The sequence below is a fragment of the Oryx dammah genome, unplaced genomic scaffold (assembly GCF_014754425.2).
Source record: "Oryx dammah isolate SB20612 unplaced genomic scaffold, SCBI_Odam_1.1 HiC_scaffold_20, whole genome shotgun sequence".
NCBI lineage: Eukaryota > Metazoa > Chordata > Mammalia > Artiodactyla > Bovidae > Oryx > Oryx dammah.
The window spans coordinates 16737488-16748468 of NW_024070204.1; the positions used below are offsets into that span (position 1 = coordinate 16737488).

A 10981-nucleotide genomic window follows, 5' to 3' on the forward strand; every position below is an offset into this window, starting at 1 on the left:
CAATTATAATAATATATTTTTATTATATTTATTTATGGATTTTGTATGTTAGTTGTTCAATCATGTGCGACTGAGCTTCTCTAGACTGTTGCCTGCCAGGCTCCTATGTCCATGGGATTCTCCAGGCAAGAATACTGCAGTGGTTTGCCATTGCCTTCTCCAGGGGATCTTCCCAATCCAGGGGTCGAACCTGAGTCTTCTGCATTGCAGGCAGATTCTTACTGTATTAGCCACCAGGGAAGCCCATTTATAGATTATAGTTTAATATATTTAGTCATTCAAATGTTAGGTTAATATGCATGAGGTAGTTGTTTTCAAATGAAAGATAACTATAAAATGTTCAAACATCTCTATCATAGCATTAATAACAACATCAGTAACAACACCTGTTAGCTGATCTTCATGATTATAAATTCAGGTAAAATAAATTATTTTGTTATACTAATCTACCTAACTTCTTGGTCTAGTTAACATCAACCATAATATGACAATTAATATCAATCAACTGAGATAAACAAAACTGTCAGATTCAATTTTTTTGATTTTACTTTTTTTATGGATCAGAATCTATTCCCAGATTTTTTAATGTCTAAAAGGGCAAGCTGTCTTTAATTTGCAAAATGACGCAGAGTGCATAGGTACCTTTTTAGGGGGAGAGGGGAATTTTTAATTTTTCACCACTTAATCCCAGACCAATTATTCTTAGAAGGCATTCCCACACCTTGAAATCAATTTAGGTTTGTTTCATACACCAGATACCATCCTGTGTGGAACAAGGATGGTGTGCCTCCCTGTACGGTGAGTGGTTCATAATGGAAAGAGACCGCGATGACTGAACTCCATATGTGTATTACATATTTAAAAAAGTCCTTAATTGACTGACAAGGGTGCAACTATCTCCAATTGTATTTTTTAAACAGAATTTATTTTAGATTTACAGAAAAATTGAGGACATAGTACAAAAGATTCCCACATACACCATAACAATTTTTGCCTCTTATTAACATTTTCCATTAGTGTGTTGCATATGTTACAATTAATAAATCAATATTGATGCCTTCATGTCACCTAAAGTCCATTCTTCTTTCAGTAGTATTTTCCCTTTATAAAATATATGAATGATAATAATTCCACTCATATCTGATAAGGAGCTGCCAATATACATATTTATCCTTTGAGGTAATTATATTTTAACCTTATGGATGATTCTCACCAAAACTGGGCTATCATGGTTAACTTGGCATCAACATTTTATCATTATGTATGATTTTGAAATTATAAAAAAAATATCTTTCAGAATCCGAAAGATAGAAAATAAAAAGGACATCTCAAGAACTGCTACTGAATTTATTTTAAATTATTTTAAAAAGTTTAAAATACTTCTATGAAAGATAATCAGTTCAAAAATACTACACTACCTAAAGATAGTGTTTTCTTTCTTTTGAAATCAGCATATAAAATATTGAGTCCTACTTACATAAATATATTCCAGTTGTGAAAACTATTTGTGCTGATAAACAAGTGCATACATTTTCAACTTATGTGATATGTGTTGTGGACTGAATACTGTTGTTATTTTTGTTAAGTTGTGTCTGACTCTTTTGTGATCCCATGAACTGCAGCCTGCCGTGTTCCTCTGTCTAGATTGTCTGGATTTCCCAGGCAAACATCCTGGAGTGGGTTTCCATTTCCTTCTCCAGAACTGAATGTCCCTCCTTCCCTGCTGTCCCACCAAAATCCATATATTAGGTCCTAATCCCCAGTGTGATGGTTTGGAGATCAGGGCATTGAGACGTGATATGTCATGAGGGTGCCCTTATAATAAGAGGCATGAGACAATCCCTCCACCTTGTGAGGATGCAGCAAGAAGGCATCATTCTGCAAACCAGGAAGCCAGCCCTCACCAGCAGCACTTTGATCTTGGACTTCTCAGGCTCCAGAACTATGACAAACAAAAAAAAAATGTTTGTTGTTTCAGGCACCCAGTCTACAGTATTTCTTATAGCAACCTGAGCAAAAACAGCATGAAAAATATATTATTTTTGAAATAGCACTCTCCTCATTTATTCCTTCATTAGGTATGTGACAAAATTCAAAACAATTTATTGTCACTGAGATTTGGTTACCATCCAGGGAGAAAGACTGAATATTTTTGAAGGAAAATGAGCACACTGCTGTGATATGCTGGGCAAGCTGTTTTCCCAAAGCAATTAGAATTTCACTTTTTAAAACTTGTGGTAAAGTGAATGTGATTAGCTTCACATTAGTAAACAGACATAAGACCACTGATCAGGAAAGACCTATTTCTAGAAGAAATTCTTTGTCTTTCTGAATTAAGATAACAGGTTTGTAACACTGATTTTTGCTTTCATAGAAATAATTTCACACACATAAATTATCTAAAAAGAAAAATTTCTACTTTCCTCAACTAATAGCCTATGTTCTCTTAAGATTTTAAAGAATATTGAAGAAAATCAATATTCTTCCAAAGAGAGAAATTATATAAAACCTGTGATGGGCTATTTAAAAATTCACTATGCTGCTGCTGCTAAGTCACTTCAGTTGTGTCCAACTCTGTGTGACCCCATAGATGGCAGCCCACCAGGCTCCCCCGTCCCTGAGATTCTCTAGGCAAGAACACTGGAGTGGGTTGCCATTTCCTTCTCCAATGCATGAAAGTGAAAAGTGAAAGTGAAGTCACTTTCAAAAATTCACTATAGTCATATATGAATTAACATTGACTTTGATGCACTTTGTGTTCTCATTTGCAAAAGAAAAATGTGATTATATCAAGATAGGCAAAATGCTTTGTACATTTGGGTTCACTGTCTTAGTATTCTAAAATATAAGCTGCTAATTTATTTAAATTTATTGAATGTTTTCTTCATAAGCATATATTTATTAGCATTAAGTTAAACTGCTATTTCAAAGAATATCTGAGAAAAATTGTGGCCCAGACAATTTTTTGCTTTGTTTTGGCAACAAATGTGTGATCCACACCAAACTGATGACAATCTCACTGAAAACTTTACTCCTTTTCCTATGAGAATCTGATTATCTATTAGGATCCAAAGAGCTATTCATTTGTATCTATATTCTTGGTCAATTTCTGGATAGTATGGACAATCCAAAATTTCTTGTCTCCTTATCACTGTAACATTTAGCTCCACTTGGGAGCTAGAATGTATTCTAGAATCTATCTAGAATATAGCTAGACTGTATTATATTATAAAATTACTGATATGTTTGAGCTGGCTGAGTATGTTCTACATTTATAATTTGTTTAGTAAAATGATTTTCAAAGCAGTGAAAGCATTTTTTTATTTCAGTAAAAGAAGACAACAAGTTCTTGGATTTTTTTCTCAAAGATAATGTCTGGCCAGTTTCTGTAATCTAGGTGGTGTTCTCACTGTTGGCAGATACTAGTACCATTTAACATTATGAGCTTGCTTGCTACCACTGTTATTTAAGACATAAAATATATTTTAAAAAGCCTGGAAATCTACAAGACATATTTATGGAATGATTTTTTTCCCTTTGAGAAAAGTCACTTAAAAAGATAGTAAAGTTCTAAAATGCAAAGAACTGTAGGAACTGCATCAACCATATGAACTGAAAGATTTTGGTAGAAGAAGATGGAAATAAGTATCATCAGAGACATTTTTCCCTATTACGCTCTATCTTTTTTCACTTAAAAATGATAGAACTGCCATACGACCCAGCAATCCCACTGCTGGGCATACACACCGAGGAAGACACCTGTACCCTAAAGTTCATCGCAGCACTGTTTACAATAGCCAGGACATGGAAGCCACGTAGATGTCCATCAGCAGATGAATGGATAAGAAAGTTGTGGTACATATACACAGTGGAATATTACTCAGCTATTAAAAAGAATGCATTTGAATCAGTTCTAATGAGGTGGATTAAACTGGAGCCTATTATACAGAGTGAGGCAAGTCAGAAAGAAAAACACCAATACAGTGTATTAACACATATATATGGAATTTAGAAAGATGGTAATGATGACCCTATATGTGAGACAGCAAAATAGACATAAAGAACAGACTTTTGGACTCTGTGGGAGAAGGCGAGGATGGGATGATTTGAGAGAATAGCATTGAAACATATATATTACCATATGTGAAATACATCACCAGTCCAAGTTCGATGCATGAAACAAGGCACTTATAGCTGGTGCACGGAGACAATCCTGAGGGATGAGATGAGGAAGGAGGTGGGAGGTGGGTTCAAGATGGGGGGGGGACACATGTATACCCATGGCTTATTCATGTCAGAGTATGGCAAAAACCACTACAATATTGTAAAGTAATTAGCCTCCAATTAAAATGAATAAATTAATAGAAAAAAATGATTGTTTCTGGTTTTGTTTTATCTTACAGTAAGAATGAGATGGGCTGGGCCCTATCCTGGGACCTAGGCCCTTTGCTTCAGTACTTGCACCTGGACAAACATCTTCTCCAGCAATATATACAAAGCAACTATAAGGGACTAAAAATAAGTCTATGCATATGCATTTTGGGTAAATTATGCTTTCCTGGTGGCTCAGACGGTAAAGCATCTGCCTATAATGCGGGAGACCCCGGTTCGATCTCTGGGTCGGAAAGATCCCCTGGAGAAGGAAACGGCAACCCACTCCAGTATTCTTGCCTGGAAAAAATCCCATGGACGTATCAGCTTGGTAGGCTACAGTCCATGGGGCCGCAGAGAGTCGGACACGACTAAGCGACTTCACTTTCTATGAACAAAAAGTCACCAAAAGACCAAAAATCTAATCGCTACTTCTCAGGTTTCTGGAGTAAAAGCAGGATATTGGGCATGATTCCTGCACACAGCACCACCAAGAAGCTGGGGACAATACATAGACCACTCCTCCCAACTGCTTGATGGGTCCAACCCTACCCTCATCCAGTTTAAGGGGCCAGCTTACTCCTCCCCACAACACACATCCGCCCCACTCGGAGTGAGCGAGGACACATGTTACTTGTTTTAGCTCTTCTGTGCTGCATTACAAGTCTCAACCATGCCTTGCCTGAATTTTTGTCGGGCATCGTACAAATTTTTACTGATTCTAAGGGGTCCAAGAGCCCTAGTTGGTAACAAGAACATACTGAAAGAAAGTGCCAAAAGAACGTGCCAAAACATATATGTACAGGATAAACATAACTCTGAACATCGTTATATAACATCACCCATCAGGAGATAGGTGGCCGGTGCTGTAGGAGGCTCTTTGTTCCCATCTTCAACCCCGTCACACAGTTTGCTTTTCAGAAGTAACCATAACCTTTGTTTTTTGTGATATTCATTTCCTTGCTATTCTTTGTAGTTTTATTTCCTCTGTTTTGGAACATCATATCAATTTAATAATACTGTAGCTTCTTTTCTGTTTCTTACCTCACTTGTTCAGAAATTTCTAAGAGACTTAGCTATGTAATTGCTTGCATTTACATCAACATTAAACAAACAAACAAACAAAACCACTAAGATCTTGGCATCTGGTCACATCACTTCCTGGCAAATATATGGGGAAAAAGTGGAAACAGTGAAAGATTTTCTTTTCTTGGGTTCTAAAATCAATGCAGATGGTGATTGCAGCAACAGAATTAAACATCACTTGCTCCTCAGATGGAAAGCTATGACAAACCTAGATAATGTATTAAAAAGCAGAAACTTTGTCACTTTGTTGACAGGGCTCTGTATAGTCAAAGCTATGCTTTTTCCAGTAGTCACATATGCATGTGAGAATTGGACCATAAAGAAGGCTGAATGCCAAAGAACTGATGTTTTTTAATTCTGGCTCTGAAGGAGACTCTTGAGTGTGCCTTGGACAACAAGGAGTTCAAGCCAATCAGCTTCCCTGGTGGCTCAGATGGCAAGAAATCCACCTGCAATGCAGGTTTGATCCTGCAGGTTTGATCCTTGGGTTAGGAAAATCCCCTGGAGAAGGGAATGGCAACCCATTCTTGACTGGAGAATCCCCATGTACAGAGGAGCAGGGTGCACTACAGTCTATGGAGTCAGACACAACTGAGCGACTAATGCTTTCACTGAAGTCCTAAAGGAAATCAACCTTAATTATTCATTGGAAGGGCTGATGCTGAAACTGAAGCTCTTGTACTTTGGCCACATGACTAAAAGAGTCAGTTCATTGGAAAAGACCCTGATGGTGGGAAAGATTGGAAACAAAAGGAAAGGAGGTGGCAGAGGATGAGATGGTTAGATAGCATCAGCCACTCAATGGACATGAATTTGAGCAACTCCCAAAGATAGTGGAGTCTGGCATGCTGCAGTCCATGGGGTCGAAAAAAGTCAGACACAACTTAGCGACTGAACAACAGCATACCCTGTGAGATGTTTATTAGTACTGAAACCTATTAAATGATTGAGTCTGGAAATCAGAATACAGTTGCTAGAAGAAAATAGAGAGATGGTTTTGAAAGTCATAGTGTGGATCATGAAGGAATGCATTTAAGGAAAGATGAGAAGGGGGCTAAAAACTATGTCCTGGGCCTTTCCTGTGTTTAAAATTTAGGGAGGAAAGGGGACAGCATGGATTCTTATCCATTGATAGGAGAATAGAATCAAGAGAGCATGCCTTTTCAGGACTCCAGTGAAAAGAATTCTTTCAAAATGGAAGCAGCAAACTGATGATTCCAAAACTGCTGCTAACTTCAATAAAATGGGTATTGAGGACTGAACATTAGTTTTAACAATGTGGAGATTATTGGTGAAGTTGACAAAGGCAGTTCTGAGACTATAGTGGGTAAAAACCTGATTGAAGTGAATTTAAGAGAACATAGGAAGAGAGGATATATACCAACAATTATTTAGGACTGTTGTGAGATATTTGGCTATAAAGGGGAACAGAAAAACAGTGTAGAAATCTATTAGATGGTGAAGTCATATGAAAAAATGTGTGATATATGTAGTAAAACATGTCTGAAATGCTGATGAGGCAAATATGATTGAGTAGAAGAAACATGATGTGGCTAAAGGTAGACTCTAATTGTTCAAGCAATACCTAGGGGAGACAGATTGGGTCCAGTGCACCCAAGGAGCAGATGACCTTTGACCAGGGTGGGATGCATTGACTTTGGAGTCCATCACCTCTTAAAAATAACAGTAATTTTAGCATCCACCTGTCAGACTTGGTGCTTGAGGACTGATTACCCTAATTTGAATTGCTGTCCCAGTGAACCTGCCCGAAGAGAGACTGAGAGCTAGTTAGGGATTGTTTCTGTTTACTCACTGTCATGTTCGACTCTTTTGCGACCCCTTAGCCTATAGCCTGCCAGGCTCCTCTGTCCATGGGATTTCCCAGGCAAGAAAACTGGAGTGGGCTGCTGTTTCCTTTTCCAGGGGATCTTCCTGACCCAGGAGTTATGGATATTCGACTCAACTGGATTTGTCTTCTGTACTCTTGATGAAGTTTCTATACGAGGAAGCCACCATCAGTGCCTGTAGTTTTATTTGGAGAGAGTCACACACTGTGTTTTGTTTGCATGCCCTACATGGCCTGGTGTAGTTGCTAGACCTGCCCAGTAGATTATGGGGTTCATTTCTAAATCTTGTGGCCCTAACGTCATTAACACACTTAACTTTCTATTTATTCTTTTCTAAGTGGAAAATCCCATGGACAAAGGAGCCTGGTGGGCTGCAGTCCATGTGGTCGCTAAGAGTCCGATACAACTGAGCGACTTCACTTTCACTTTTCACTTTCATGCACTGGAGAAGGAACTGGCAACCCACTCCAGTGTTGTCTGGAGAATCCCAGGGACGGGGGAGCCTGGTGGGCTGCCGTCTACCGGTTTGCACAGAATCGGACGCAACTGAAGTGACTTAGCAGCAGCAGCAGCAAGTGGATCAATGCCAATAGATCCAAATTTCCCCTCTTGTCTTTAAGACCTTGAGCCTCTGAATAAAGCAGATGGTGTGCTCTTATTGATGACTGAAGAAAGAGAGGTCTGGTTGAGCTACTGTACCCTCTCTCCTCAGGCTACCATGTTTATCATTGGGTAATTTTTTCCTTTACTTGTGTTTCCTCTTTTTCTTTTAACATGAAAGTGTCATAGTTACCCACTTTCTAGTTCTGACACCGATTTCTTCTCCATCAATCTCTTATTCCTTTCCTCATTTAAAGTGGAATCAGGAAGAGTTGGAGGAGATTTTAGGATTATGATCATTGTATGGAGTCTTATATTCCAGGAATTCATATATATATATATATTTAAGCTTAAATACATCTCAACCTTAAATGATTCCTCATTACTGATAAAACCAAAACATTACACAATTTGACCCCAATGTACTTTCATATCCTTATCTCTCATATTTATCTCCATAAGCTCTGGGTTCTAGTATAACTACATTTTTTAACCTTCAGGGAAACAAGGTAAATATTATTTTTTTCAAATGTTTACCTTTTACAACTTGCAAACAATTCTGCCCAATTGCCAGGCTCATTTACTTTGACAAGTGTGATCAATCAATTTTGTCTTCATCTCTGAATCAGAACTAACTTTTCCTCCCTCGTGTTTCTATTTCTTTGATAATGATAAAAGTTAAGGTGCCTGTCACTTGAATAGTTTCATTTCATTTTGTGTACAGGTGTTCACATTGGAATGACTATGGTCATTAAGATTACTTACTAGATGAATATCTGTTACTTCCTTGTAATATTCTAAAGCTATTAGATGAATACCTCACTGCTATTTTTCTTCTAAACATTTTTTGTGTGTTTTTTTGAGATGGGTAAAAATTAACGAATGTCTTATTTAATGTTTCCATCTCAAAATACTTACCCCATAGTATAACATGTAAGAACTTCATCAACATGAAATGTGGCCTTCTAGATATTTTATTGCAGCCCAAGTGAAATTAAATATTACAGTGATAAGGAGACAAGAAATTTTGGATTATCCAGACTATCCATAAATTGAGCAAGGAATGTAGATACAAATGAATAGCTCTTTGGACACTATTGAGGTGAGGTGAAGTGAAAGCCACTCAGTCATGTCCGACTCTTTGAGACCCCATGGACTATACAGTCCATGGAATTCTTCAGGTCAGAATACTGGAGTGGGTAGTCTTTCCCTTCTCCGGGGAGTCTTCCCAACCCAGGGATCGAACTCAGGTCTCCTGCATTTCAGGCAGATTCTTTACCAACTGAGCCACATCAGATTCTATTAGGAAAAGGAGTAAAGTTTTCAATGATAATATCAAGCGGTGTGAGTCTCACATTTGTTGCCAAAACAAAACAAAATTTCTAGGCTACAGTTCTGCTCAAACATTCTTTGTAGCAGCAGTTTATCATAATGCTAATAAATATATGCTTATGAATCCAAATGTGCAAAACATTTCACTTATTTTGATATACTCACATATTATTTTTTGAAAATGAGAACAGAAAGTGCATCAAAGCCAACAATTAATTCTACATGACCATAGTGAATTATTAAATAGCTCACAAACAGAAGGTTTTGTATAATTCTTCTCCTTGAAAGAATATTGATTTTCTTCAATATTCTTTAAAATCTTAAGAGAATATAGGCTGTTAGTTGAGGAAGATAGAAATTTTCTTCTTCAAATGATTTATGTGTGTGGAATAATTTCTGTGAAAGAAGAAAATCGATGTTACAAATCTATTAATTTAGAAAGACAAAGAAATTCTTCCAGTAATAGGTCTTTTTTTTTTTTAAATCTCTGCTTTGTTATTGCTAAAAAATCTATATAAATTTAATAGCACATTTATACTCACAGCATAAGTTGTTCCTTATTGGATAGCAATGTTTTTCAGATGCTGTTAGTTCATTGTGCCAATGTTCCAACTTAAGAACGATAATTAATACAATGTCTTGATTTCCCTGTGGGCACAGGTGTTCCTGGATATACAAATGAAATACCGTGGCTAGTTTCATAATTGGGAAGCAAACTTCTTAACAATGAAATGCTCAGAAACTATGAGTAGAATAAAAATTACTTTGTGAAAAATATAAATTTTAATACAGCAGAAGTCAGAAAGAAAATAATACTGTAGCGATTATTGAATCTAATATTTGATACAAGTTGCACTTGAATTGAATCCAGGGCTTTGCTGGTGGCTCAGATGGTGAAAATCTGCCTGTAATGAGTTGAGACTAGAGTGGGGTTTGATCCCCAAGTCAGGAAAATCCCCTGGAGAAGGGAATGACAACCCATTCCAGCATTCTTGCCTGGAGAATTCCATGGGCAGAAGAGCACGGCAGGATATAGCCCACAGAGTCACAAAAGAGTTGGACACGACTGAGTGACTAACACTTTCATGTTCAAGGGAAAATCTTTAAAAACTTACTTCACAATAATACAGAAAAAAATAATAAAAAGAACCTTAGTTAAACAGTGTATCAGTTGAAGTGAAAAAAAAAAAAACTTAAACAAGAGGAATGTATTAATTGTGCAAATTACTTCTTGAGTGTCAGTGATTGCTTGATGCTTCCCTATACGGTGGATCTCAATGAAAGTTTAGATATTTCTACTCTTCAACCTTAACAATTCAGAAAATCAAGGTCTTAAAGAATAATTATGATTCAAATAAATGCTGGAAGGAATGACATCCAAAATGGACTTCACAAAAATACATCCTCCATTTAAAATTATTTCTGTCTATCAAAAAGAATTAGAAAAATCTTCTGAAGGTTTTCTTCTGTTTTTTAAATTTACTTTTGTTTTCTTGTTGTTGTTGGTGGTGGTGGTGGGTAAGATAGAATCATTTCTTTCTCTTTCTTTCCTTGGTTCCCTGTGTTTAATCTAGAAACAAACATGCACACACAAAAGATTCACACAGCAAAATAAAGGCTTAGTTCTAGTGATAAAATAAGCTACAAATTAGCTACACTGCTTTAAAAAAAACTGGAATACTGGAGGTTTCTTGGTCTGTATCTGAAGTTCTGTTTATTACTATTACATTGTAATATTTTTCTAG

General features: G+C 36.9%; 1 long non-coding RNA gene across 1 annotated transcript in view; it reads left to right on the forward strand.

Moving 5' to 3' along the window:
- The window catches only part of LOC120879466, an 11049-nt gene extending 998 nt beyond the window's left edge, over positions 1-10051 (forward strand). Inside the window, exons 2-3 of the long non-coding RNA XR_005724795.1 lie at positions 3584-3587; positions 10032-10051. This is a non-coding gene — a long non-coding RNA (uncharacterized LOC120879466). The remainder of the gene's footprint in view (positions 1-3583; positions 3588-10031) is intronic.
- The last annotated feature ends 930 nt before the right edge of the window (positions 10052-10981 follow it).